The 13,192-nt window shown below is 37.3% G+C and overlaps 2 long non-coding RNA genes across 5 annotated transcripts; one reads left to right on the top strand and one right to left on the bottom strand.

Moving 5' to 3' along the window:
- Window positions 1-964: 964 nt before the first annotated feature.
- LOC149117605 (uncharacterized) lies at window positions 965-13,131 on the bottom strand. Of its 3 annotated transcripts, XR_016205706.1 has the most exons (3): window positions 11,200-11,372; window positions 8,587-9,183; window positions 965-3,267 (listed from the first exon to the last, which is right to left on the bottom strand). It is a non-coding gene; the product is annotated as an uncharacterized LOC149117605 (long non-coding RNA). The 3 variants fall into 3 exon arrangements; XR_016205704.1 differs by lacking the exons at window positions 8,587-9,183; window positions 11,200-11,372 and adding an exon at window positions 12,793-13,131; XR_016205705.1 differs by lacking the exon at window positions 8,587-9,183 and having other exon boundaries at window positions 11,200-11,373.
- LOC110057898 (uncharacterized) lies at window positions 3,267-4,705 on the top strand. 2 transcript variants are annotated; one of them, XR_002297591.2, is made up of 2 exons: window positions 3,267-3,966; window positions 4,490-4,705. It is a non-coding gene; the product is annotated as an uncharacterized LOC110057898 (long non-coding RNA). The 2 variants fall into 2 exon arrangements; XR_016205707.1 differs by lacking the exon at window positions 3,267-3,966 and adding an exon at window positions 3,979-4,168.
- Window positions 13,132-13,192: the final 61 nt, after the last annotated feature.

The raw sequence follows: 13,192 nt of genomic DNA on the forward strand, positions 1-13,192 counted from the left end.
CGTCCTGTAAACGGTCCACTTTTCTTCTGGCCCCAGTTGTTTAAAGGTTGGGTAACGCTATCCACCGGATAAATCACTATCCCGTGGATAAGTGTTAACAAAACAAACAATGCTATCTGCTATTTAGGGATTTATCCGATGGATAGCGTTACCCACCTCTCGAACAACCCAGGTTAGAAAATCCCCACGTTCTACGTCATTTTGTAGTCGGACACAGCATTGTCATTCAAATGAACAAATGGCAGAACTTTTGTGTCTTCGTAAAAGATGAAGAACCTTTGGCGATTCAGGTGAAAAGTTTTACAATGATAGAAATGAAAAAATTAAGAGAATCTGGCGGGGAAAATGCCGACGTACATAAACAGGAAACTCTGCCATTCCTAGTGGTCGGCACATTAAACAAATTTACTTGGGATCTCCGTTTGGTAAACACCAAAGGCAGTAAACTAATACCGTGGATTGAAATCATGGTCAACATGTTTGAAAATAATGATAATAAAAATTTTAATTGCAACCGTAACAGCACGAGATGTTAAATTCTCTGAAGCAGTTGAAACTACGAGAAATAGCGACTGTTCGTGTATATAGATACGCCACTTTTTCATCGCTTTGTTTTGGTTTTGCATTTACATTAACGGAGGGATAACAGAGCAATTTGGCGCCAAACTGGTTGGGTTTGACAATCATTATTCCCAATTTCCGAACTAATCTTGACTAACTAATCTATTCGCCTCTGTACATAGCCTGTAAACTCTTCGACGCATCCTTTAAATAATACAAGAAAAAACCAATAGTAAACGATCTTTTTATCAAAGATCTCAGCATTATCATATACAACTTGGAACAGGTGAATCTTTAACTTAAGTTGTCCACCTGTTTTAAACTCTTTCACGGTGAGATCCAGTACTATCCCTTGCTAAAAACAATGACAACCACATCTCAGAAATAATTTATGAACAAGAGCTTAGACTGAAAAGAGCAACGTTTTATTTCATCAAAGCAATTACAAGTAAACCGCTAACAGGCGGACGACAGCGCGGCGACATCAAATGTAAACATGTAATGAATGGAAATGAAGCAAGCGTTCCTAAACCCTTTTTCATAATTTATCAGTATGACGCATGTGTTTCAACATGTTTTGGGAGTGTTAGTGGAGAAAACCTGGTAGTATAACTTAGTTAAATAACAGGTACTCTTGTTAAAATTTAATCAAGTCGTCGACAGCGTACTCTGTAAACTGTTGATGACTGCAGTGTTTTCTAAGTTTCAACACGCTTGTTTGCAAAATTTTTGAAAATATTATTTACTAGCTAGTAAAACTGCCGGACAGTGAAGTGTTCAAAAGAAATACTTGTGACGGATTGTAATGTACTTATCTCAAAACGAGTGAAAAAGCAAGTTTTCAGTATGGTTCAATGGGCATTTACCAAAGAGCAGGTCCCCGCGGTAAGCTATTAAACCGCTCATGTAATGAGTGTTAATTGCCTTGAAAATTTGAAAAGGCAAAGTTTGCCAGTGTTGTAATGTCAACGGCACCACAAACGTCAAATAAGGACAGATAAAGGCAGTCATAAGGACACATAAAGGCAGTCGCAATTTCTTAATTTACTTTTGCCTTGCCTCTCTACGTGTACTTAAATATTTTGCGTGTTTAATTATTGTTTACCGTTACCCAACGCGTTGGACATGGTTGTTTTGAAAAACATTTTAATTGCGGTTTGTGGAGGCCATTAATGTTACCTGGGGCATTAACACGACGACACGTAAACTTAAGGAGTATACTGCGTTAACTGAATGGGTCCAAAATTCAGTAAAACAAAGTTGAAGTCGCTTTACTAATTGAAGTAGGTAAAACAAAAATACTTTAAAAACTGCCTTACAACGAAAGAAAGAAACCATTTCAGAACGTTTCAACAATGCTATAACAAATGGGGAAGAATTTACACGCTAACGTTAAATTACTAACGCCCGCGAAGGCAGATGGCATTAAAATGGTTTTTTAAAACAATGCTGTAAAGAGTGAAAATTAAACTGTTGCAAATGGCAATTATACCACACCGAATCTTGTTAAGAGAAGAAAGGATCAACAAACTAGTTAAGAAATAGAAACCGTTATGTATTTACTTAGCAACATATGCAAACATAAGTATAAGTAGCTGAATTACCAATGAGATATGAGTTATGAGTTATGATATGAGCAGAAAACAAAGTAGGCATATGTTCTTGTGAAGAACTGGAGATAACGATGAAAACCGCCAACTATCTTGATTCAATATTTGTAGACAAAATTCTACATGAGAAAAAAATCGTATGATGTTGCAAATTCGTGAAAATGAGGTTAAAAAAAAAAAACATAGAAGACGCTTTTTAAATTCAAACTTCCTTGGTCCATGGCCATAAGATAATTACTACACGCCTGTAAAGCGAGAAAATGGCGAGTTCACCTCTCTGACAGAACCAAAAAAAAGTAACACCAGCAATAACCGTTAGATTTTATCTCTGACACTTATAAATATTGCCGTCTTTCTGTCAACAACTCGAAGAATTAAAACAAAAACTGTCAAACTGGTGGTATTATAATTAACTTTTGAAACGTGACATCTCCCGTTACTAGCAAAGCTGAAAATATATATGTTTAAAAAAAAAGGTTTGTGCATAAGCGCCACACGAGGGTTTCAATAGGGTTAACCCGCCAAACGGCCCAAAAAGTAACTGTCAAATAATAATGCTGCGAAACAACAAGCAAGGACTGAGTAAAACCTACGTTAAATTTAGGCTTTACGTTTTCTCTTGCTTATCTTCCATTGAAGTCTTTTTAATAAACTTTTCTAGCTGATGCAAACACTGTTTAGTCACGAAGCATGACCTCAGCGATACCGGTGCAGTGCTCAACCAACTCAACTATCAAGCCAACTGGGAGCTAGGCACTTTGTAAGTTTAGTCATGTTAGAAACACTAAGAAGGCGACCTTAAAACATCCTAATCCTTTTAACCTGAGTAGCGATCGAATTCTGTTTTCTTCGCACCGTTCTACAACACATTTAAGCAGTGGGACATGAGAAAGAGGGAGCTGATCATCCCTAGAAAATAGCATTGATTAACAACTAAATACATCAAGTAGAAATGAAAGAAAATCTATAGGTACAGTTGAGAGAATTTAAATGCTAAACGTAGGACGTAAAGGGTTAACTGTATAAAACTTAAAGGGCGTCGACGTTGTCTTGCTTGACTTCTTCTGTAAATTCTTGGTTCTGTTAAGCACAAATCCTAGAAGAAGAAGGGAACAAATCAGTTTAACACATGCTTCAAAGGAGTGAAGAAAGACCTAAAGTGGACAGGGACCTAGAAATAAATGACTCTACATAATACATATAGGATAATTTTATATTCAAAACAAGTGAGCATTGGCTGGTTTGCAGAGTGTGATCAATGGAATAGCTGCAGTTGGAATAAATAAGACTCAGGCGAACACTTGATAGGTTCTATAACTGAAATCGCTCTATCCCGGGCCAGATTAAATATCATTCGACACAAAACCAACTTCCAAGACAGAAACCAGAGTCTAGAGTCGTGTAAAGAGGCCCCGAGAGGGACTTCTGTGTGAACGATACAATCAAGTAATTCTAGCGATCGCCACGAAGCCATGATTTAACCAGGTTAAAGATACGAGAAAACCTGGTACGAACTGGAAAATTAATTTTTTTAAGGGTCATTCTAGCGACCAGAAACGGTAACACTCCTAATGGGAAAAAATCAGCTTGCCATACAAAAGAAACCGAGAAATACAATAGGAATGGTATACGGCTGACCGCTTAGGAGAGACGGCCTATAGGCCCTGTAGAAACAACAACGCTATGTGCATAGGACTCCACAATGAAACTCATATCAAGGAAATAAATTAACATGCTTAATCTCAATAGTGTAAGAACTACACGCCGATGAAAAACAAAGAAACAACGACACAAGGTACTATATAATAATGGCAATCACATAAATTAAACTACAACAGCTCACTGGCAATGACTGTGAGAACACAACTTGGCAACCACGGTCAAGCACAAAACTAACACGGGATGACAATTCATGACAAAACACCCAATGAACCATGGGTGGAACTAAATCAATTGAGCTTCTATGCCACTCAATATTCAGCAAAATATTTTCTAAGGTACCCGTAAGCTTACAGGCTTTAAATATTCCACAAACCTACTTTTACTGAAGTTATTTTACATCATTTTCTCCGTGTCAAACACGGCTGTATTCAACGCCATGTTCGCGCGCTTTTCGAGTCAAAATTAATGCCTAGGAAAATTGTTTTAAGCACCCATGGCAGGGTTTATTCAAGTTAAAATAAGTTATAAAATTAGGAAATCTTCGCAGACGTTTAGGTCTAAGAAAACCTTGATTTTCAAATCGCAGGACTGGAGCCCACTGCATGACCCTTATGCATATCATTTTCGGTCCTAACTATCTATTTTCTATTTTACAGTGTATAAAAAAAGATTGTAGATGCCCTAGACTTGTTGAAATGGGAGTTGGTCGACGAATTCAGTGAGGAACCTTGAACCAAGGCGAGGAGACGACTAAAAAGATGGAAGAAATAACAAGTGAATTTACGAGACCCAAGAATTTCAGCCGAAATCTCCCAGAAAAACTTGTTACATAGTCCAAATGATATGCAATAAACTGAGTATAATTTTCAGTACGAACTCGGTGATAATTTGTTTTCCTAACCCTGTAAATCGCTGTAGTCTTGTTAATGTTTCTGCATCTTAGTGGACACATAAAAATGATTTGGTGCAAAAATTTGTTAACCGCCATTCTTGTTCACACCCTAACCTCGAGGCCTTAAGCTTAAAGTCAATCAGTTCTCAGCGATGTCTCTTTTGACGGAAGTAGGAAAACGATTTTTTTTTTTTCGCTTAAAATTCAGGCGAAAACATTTTCACTTTCAAAATTGTGGGTTAAAAATATTCCAGTAAGTTCGTCACATCTTAAAATACCTTTGTGCCGCTACATGCGTGATCTTTTAAAGTACGTTGTCAAATTTACTAAAACGGTAAATTAAATTGCACCGCCAAGGAGGTTTGAAATAATTTAAAGACAGAAAAATTGATATACAAACAAAGAATAAGATTTTTAATTCTACGCGCTTTCTAGTCTTTTATTTGGCTTGTTTTCAGCTCCAGAACAAGCGAAGGAAAATGTTGCTTTAAGAACTTCAATTCTGTATTCAAATGACTGTTTATGTGAAATGATAGCGACTTAAAATGATATCTCTTCCCCCTGAAAATACAATAATTACTTCGGCTGGGCGGGCTGGAAAACAAGAAGCCGTAATTACTACTAAGAGATAATTCTGGTGTCTAGAATAGCCTCTAAACAGGCATAATTTGAAAGGAAAATTAAAATCTACGGCGGCATCATTTGCGCGATAACAATAACAATAACTCTCATCGACACGGCGAAATAAAACATATTTTAAAGCTAAACATGGGTTTTAAGGTGGCTCTCGCATTTTCGGAGGAAATATCCATGCAAGCTAAACAAACATTTAGTAATTTCACTGCTAAAAGTTAATTTCCATAATCTCAAATATTAGCTCGAAAAGCAGAACACTGGAGGATTTTAGCACGTTTTTTGATAAGCTTATGTTATATCCTGACGTGCATCACTACGGAAACTAAACAAGACCTTGGCAATGTTGTTCCTGATTGTCCGAGGTCTCCGTTATTCAAGGTGAAAAACAGGAATATTAATGAATGTACTCGGAGATATATCGCTAACAGACCACTATCGCAGTTTATACGTCCTGGTTTTGATCCCAGCGATGTGATAAAACTGATATCCTTAGGGATGCAAATAATTCTCTGACTTAATTGTGTACCAGACTTTTGAAACAGTTTTTCAGATTAAATCGAAACCTCTGAAAGACACAAAGCAAAGTGCTTTCAAGTTCTAGTTTCGATCTGAGCAGTAGATACACAATGGTTTTTTCTTCTGTTGTGGTTTAAACCTGTCTCGAAAAGTGAAGTTTCCAACATGGGCAAATAAAACGGTTTGTGATGCGTTCGTGGCGAAAGTCCTTTGTTCGTCCAAACAAAGGATTTACAAAAGAATAAAGAAGACTTTAAATCACACTCTTTCGAGTTTGACATTTAGCATAATAAAAGTGAGTTAGTAAAGGACAAGAACAACTATAAGGCAGTAGTCAGGATGTCAAGAGAAAAGCAAACGAATTAAACACTGCCTGTATTGTTTGTATTTTTCTCTCCAAATAACTATCAAAGCTCTCACTACATCACTCATAAAACAACGAACTATGAACCTTTACGTGACAAGTATACGAATTTTGTTACAAGATATTCAAACACGAGTTTATAACATAACATGCAATTCGCAAAATACGTTAAATTTCAGAAAAACGAAAGAGATATTAGAGTCTGTTATCAGCAATTAATTTTGCTGGAATTAGGCCAACATTGCCAAGAAATAAAATCCGTCCACGATCAATTTTGAAGCTATCAAAAATACATATAAGAAAATTAAAATCATACACAAAAATGTCACAATGTGACAGTTTTAATTTCTTAAAAAGAAATTTATTTGTTTTTAAGTTTACAAGCTCTTTGTCGTGTGGGCGACCTAATTCAAAACTCGACAAAATAGCTTCACAAGCCATGGACGGAGAAATAATTTCAATATTATATCATTCTATGCCTTTCTGCTGTTTACCTTTAAATTCAGGCTACAGAACACCTTACTTATTAAGCGAGAAGTTTGAACTATAAACTAAAACACTTTACTTTCATGCTTCCATTAAAACTGATGGCAGCTACCATTTTTTCTTCACTCCAACGCAATCAAACCACAACAACTTCTCTTTAAAAAAAGAAATAAAGAAGGAAACATAAACAATCTTAATCTTGCATGATTTTTGCTACCTCATAGCGAGTTTTGCATTTCATGCTGTGAAGCAATTTCACGACAGGAATCTTTCTATAAGCGTAGAAGACAAACATAATTTAATAGTCGTATTATTTTCGAGATGACTTTGTTTCCCAGAGGAAGTGTACAATATGACAACTTTATTATTACTGATTATGACACACGCACGGCCGCAACTGCTGTCTGCTCTTCCAAATTCACACTTGCCTGAATTATTCAAAGTTTGCATTATTCCAAGTTATAACTGCTGTACTAACAGTTTTTCTTTGACTTAACGACCTTAAAAGGAGAATTAAATAAATACCAGTTGGCACAAATTTTCTGAAATGTTTCCCAAAGTAAACCGACAAATTTTAGGGAATATTCGATTTTATACTTAACATCAGAAGTCTGCTGATTTTGTAAACGGCACTAAGGTATTGATTTTCGTTCCCAATTACATGGTCAAAGTCTCATTTTCTTACAAAACGTAACTGAACAATGAGGTTCTTTAAAAAGCATAGCCAAGTGATAAAGGGTGGCAGACTTGGACTCGAACATATGAAATCAAGTAAAGTTTAACACATACAGCTAAACACACAAATACGTGTAATATTTAATGAGATCGTAGACAGAAAGACTCTAACGAAGCGTTTTACCTCGCCTACTCAGAAATACACAAACACACCTGCTATTTACAAAAATGAACGCGTCTTAATTTCTGAGCAACACGAAAACCTTTCCCAAACTCTCTCTACTCCCCTGAACTCTAGCTCTAGCAAGCAAAAAAGAGCAATCTAGCCTCCATATGAGCACGAGCGAATTTTAAAAAAGTTTCTAGTGAGGAGTAAAACTTAAATTGGTCCAACAACCCTACAATTTTATGTTTCAAACTACGCCGTACAACAACTGAAACACGAAAACGTTTTCCTAGCTCTACTTTCTTAACTCTAGCAAGCAATAAAGAGCAATTAAGCCTCCACATGAACGAATTTTTCAAACGTTTCTAGTGAGGAGCAAAACTTAAATTGATTGCACAAGTCTACAAATTCATAATATTTCAAAATATCTACACCAGTTGAAACACGAACTTTACTCGTATTAACTCTAGCAAGCAATGAAGAGTAACTTAGCCTCCACACGAACGCAAGCGAATTTTAGAAAAGTTTCTAGAGAGGAGTCAAACGTAGATTGATCATCCCACAAGCCTACAATTTCTTAAAGTTACAAAATAGCTACAACAATTGAAACAGAACTTCGGCAGTTCTGGCGTTTGCATGCATATGACTACGTACACATGAAATACAATATACACAGATTTGACGAAATTACTAGTAATAGAAGACGTGGGTATAAATTTCTGTTTTAAAGTAAACAGAAAATTAGTGTTGCGTGTTGCCTTACTAGTACAATGTACGACTGGGCTAAGACGCTTCTTGAGTTTCGAAACCCAAAAGCAAAAGTGCATTTAAGACATGAAAACATGGCCGGCTTCGAATACTCTTCCACGGCATTAAAAATAAACCGTGAATCAAACGGGTACAATTGCGGCAGAAGGTTAGTATTCTTACTGAACAAATCAAGGTTTAAGCCCGAGAGTTTTTAGCTATCATTTCTCGTTGAGTTTTGTAGAGCAAAGACATGTTAGCGAGTACTTACAACAAAATGGCAGCTTGGCGCTCGACAGGAGTTCTTTCATTCAGGGAAACCAAAATGATCACAACATTTGCTTAAAGTTGTACATATATTGGAATAAACTTATTAATCAACATTCTGTCATAACTTTCAAATTTTGCACTTCTTCTGCAATGGAAATTCGTGTCATTTTGCATATAGGTTTGGGTTACGAATAATTGGTTTGTGGTCGGTGAAATATTCAGATCTCGTTTGCTTGGCGATGCTAATACTAAATTAAAATGCAGCTTAAATCTTAGCTAGACGGTACGCATTTTCGCTCAACAGGTCTTCGGTCATTATCAAAAGATGCTTTTATTCCTCAGAAAATCCCTGGATTAAGCAATAAGGAACAGCCTTTTCTTTGAGTAAACAAAATCACCAACAAAAGAATCGGGACAACTCTTGGAACAATAATACGAGAGAATCTGTTAACGAAAGCCTCTTTTGTTTCATGGTTTAGCAACTAAAAACCTCCGTAACAGAGCTTTTAAAGTCATTTCTTCAATCGAGCTGGCTACTTAGTGGCCTTTGTTCCGACTTCTGGCTCCCTTTACTTAATTGAATCTTGTATTTTGGGGGCTAGAGGAAATAACAAAAAAAAAAAACAATTAATTTTTACATGGTCCGTCATATGTTAAACACCTTGCGTGCATTTTTTTGGCCGCAATTATTATCTTTTAAAAGCACTTCAATTTCATATTGGCATACGACTCTGTCCGAGGTCAACTTCAGTGCCAACTACAAACATCATTTCGCTTCACTTTGTTCGCCCTATGCCGTTGTCCGCAAAATAACAATCACATAAACCGACCATAAAATAGGACCCAGCCAATGAAAGCAGTGTCATTTTTAATCGAAACCAACCATAAGCTCGCCTTGCTTAATTCTTTAGCATACGCATTAAATTTGAGAACACTGCTCATCCGCGCTATTTACTCAGCTCACACAAGCAAAATACACTTTAAAAGCCATTGTCTATCAAGGAATGCTTTGCTGAAGAAAGCAAACATTGATTGCACTCCTTCGCACGAGAGAAAAACAACATCGTATTCTGGCGGAGAAAATCGCATGAGACGCAGATGTTTGACCGACGTCTTTCGTCCAAAAGATCGACTCATTTTAGCCAGTGCTTATTTTAATTTAAGGGGGAAAGCAATTGGAATTACACAATGTGGAATCACCTACTGCTGTTTCAAGAACAAATATCAATTATGAGTCGCCAAGAAAACAGAAAAAACAACTATATTTAATTCTGGTGAAAAGCGACATGAACAGTCCAAAGTTCTTTTATGCGCTGTACAGGCGGGAAATGTCTTTCCTTTCAACGCAGTGGGAAGCAAAATTTTGCTTCGGTCAAACATAGTAGGGAACCATTAAAAACCTTTCTCAAGGAAGCACTTTCAAAAGCGAATTCGCAGGAAACCTATTGTTTAAGGACATAAAAGCTTCTTCCTAAATGCCTCCAGGGCAAACGAAATTGCCATAAACAAAGTCGAAAGTCGCTTTCGCAAATATCATCACCGTTTAGGTCTTATGACTTCAGGAAATTAACTGATTAATTCTCTGTGAAGTCTCTGGTTTGCGGTTTCTTTCTGGCCTTTCTCTCGAGCGCTAAACATGACAACATGAGCCAAGACTCATCTCAAAATTACGACAAGTTTCGAGATTGTCACTCGCTTGCGAAATGCTCTAATGCCAGGCGAACAAATTAATTTTGCACGAAGCCAAATAATCGCCAAAAAATGGGCTTCCGCCTTTATGGAAAACTAACATGGATCAAGAAAGAGAAAAAGCTATTTGCTTACTTAATCAGACCTTTCCATAAGGAGTACATTTTTAATTTCGGAAGGCCTTTACGTGCCTTTCTGGAGTAAAGTAATTAAAAACACTGACATGCGCATTGCAAAGAACAATCGAGCCGACATCTTGAAAACACTCTGCGCCGAATTAAAGTTATTTTAAACCAAAATAAAGGTGGACAATGTCCTTTTTTCGAAGCTCGTGAATCAAAAACCACGCTGTCATAATAACAAACACAATGTCGCCATTCTGCACAAGCACCAACAAGATATAGATATATTTCCCCGGGGCATACGTCGAATATTTCAATTATTTCCATCAACAAAAGGTCTTGTTCGCACTGTATACATATGGGACACGTAAAAAGTTCAATGTCGCGCGTATTTTCCAAGTTTACTCGTAATACTCTTAAAACACTTGACTAAGGTCGCTCGGTGAAAAAAAAAAATCTAATCACTTTTCAGTAAAATTGATCGACATGTGTGGTTTGTACTTACACGTGTATGGTCATCACGCCCAAACGTTTTTGGGCCATCGACCTGTCAACACATTCTAGAACAAATAGCTCGGAGAGCAATTTTCTAAATGCCTTCGTTTCCCTGACATCTCACTTCCTTAGCGGGCAATATTCGCGCGAATCGTGCGGGAACAACTTAAGATTAGAGGGGGAAAAAGCGAGATAGAAGTCTCGCTAATTCGTATCAAACCCATCGGCCGAATGTCTGATATTTCAGACGCTTTCAATACCTTTTGTGCGATTGATTGCTAATGTTATGAACAGGAATAGAGCTTTACCTTCATAAACTTGCTACTGGCGTCGGCATTTTCTCGAGAAATAACATCCGCACAGAAATGCGCGCGTAATGTAACAACGACAGCACGCGAATTCGCTCGTCCCTTCGCGCTGAATTAGCTTAAGAGTCATGATATAGCGAATTCATAAATATGTTAACGCAGTAAAATATTCATCTTATTACCATAATACAGAAGCAGGGCAAAAGGAAGATTCTGCATTTTCTCTCCACAAAACTGCATACACTTTGCGAGCATCCGAAGTCACTTTTCCTTGCCTGAACTGAAATAACTTCAAAACAAAGGAAGCCGCCCGCCTTTCTCATGACCACTTCACTATGGCGCCATAAGTCGAATTGCTTTTGGCAATTCAAAAAGTTATTTAGTATTTGTCAATGAAGGAAGCAGTCGGAATGAATTTTAATTCCGCTTCGGAAAGAATTACATCCGAGTAACAAGGGACAAAGTATTTTCACGAGTTGGCCAAGTCATACTGTGATAGGACTTTTAGAAACAGCCTTGTTTGCCAAGCTAATTAGTTGTCCTATTGCGAATTCTTTTCGCCATCGTTCGTTGATAAGGCAAGCATTTTACTAAGAAAATGGCAAAAAGAGCTTAAAGGAGTATCTACTGTTAATATCTGACATAAACACAGCAGAATGAACTAAAGAAAATAATTCATTGGCAAACGAGATAACACTTCGAATCAGTTCGATGTGAATTGCCCATATTTCAAAGGCTCACAACAGGCAATGCTCGTTAAGCGAAAGTCACTTTTCAAAGTTCAACAAACGTTTCGATTTTGACCGCCTAAAACTCATGAATATATTCTTCAATTATGGAAAACAGTTCCAATTTACAATCGTGTTTAACGTACTACGAGAAATGATGCAACATACTTCAAATGTCAGATATTGTTTGAACTAAAATAAAAGCAGTCCAACCTTCCGTTGTGAGTGAGCGCGAGCGGCCGAACCCACCAAGCCTTTAGACCTAAAAACGGTGTAACTTGAGAGCATGCTAAAAAACGCTGGGCTGGAAAAAGTATACAATCAAGCGAAAAGAAAAATGAGGCTATTTTAAAACCGACTTCTGTATTTTGGGACTCTTATTGTATTTGTAATCATTCTGTGTTTTGGTACATGTGGTCTTCGACTGCAACTTCACCGACAAGATTCAAAATAACACAACACGACGAAGGCGACGGCAATTTGAAATCGTACAGGTTCTCGGCTGAGCATTTTCAACCATATTTTGTAAAATACATAACTATAGTTTATTTTTTATCCCGAACATTTAACTGCAGTGTAGTTTTCGAGAGAGGAAAACTTATCCAAATCGATCTGCACGGCGGGTACTCGACATAACCTGAAAACATGTTCGTCTCGACTGACCATGTTGAACATGGCAGAAACGAACGGCTTAGACAACCACATGGCCAGAGTGAAACGTTTAACAGCGATAATTCAAAGGAAAACACCTTGGTTTTCAAACCAGATAGCAAGAGAATTTCTCACAATGGAACAAGTAAACATGCATCGAATAAATTCTCTGTTTCGACTGCATCGAAAAACATCTAGGCGGTTGAAAACTTACGGCTTACAAGGGCGTAACTCGAAGCACACACACGCTGAAGGTTGGCGAGCATTTTCAGTCCGTTCGCTTCCAAACGAAGATTCGCCACACGGGCGAGCATATTCCTGTCTTTACAAATTCAAGAAACACAGTACCTTTAATGTATGGGAGAATTTAAATAAGAAATTGTTTCCATTTGCATATATCATCCGTGTTATGAATGGACTTCTTTTGCTATGCATCCACGGCTCACTTTCTGTGAACTTGGAATTGCGTCGAGGAAGGACAGCGCTAAAACGGGAATTGAAACACTGAAAGATCGCAGCAACAGAACTTGAAGCAAAGCACTCGAAATATCGAAGTCAACAGTTAAAAGAACAGCGAAAACTATGCGCAAAAGCGTCGAGAGTAGAGCCGAAAG

Source organism: Orbicella faveolata, unplaced genomic scaffold (assembly GCF_042242905.1).
Source record: "Orbicella faveolata isolate gen_17 unplaced genomic scaffold, um_ofav_v1 contig_12, whole genome shotgun sequence".
NCBI lineage: Eukaryota > Metazoa > Cnidaria > Anthozoa > Scleractinia > Merulinidae > Orbicella > Orbicella faveolata.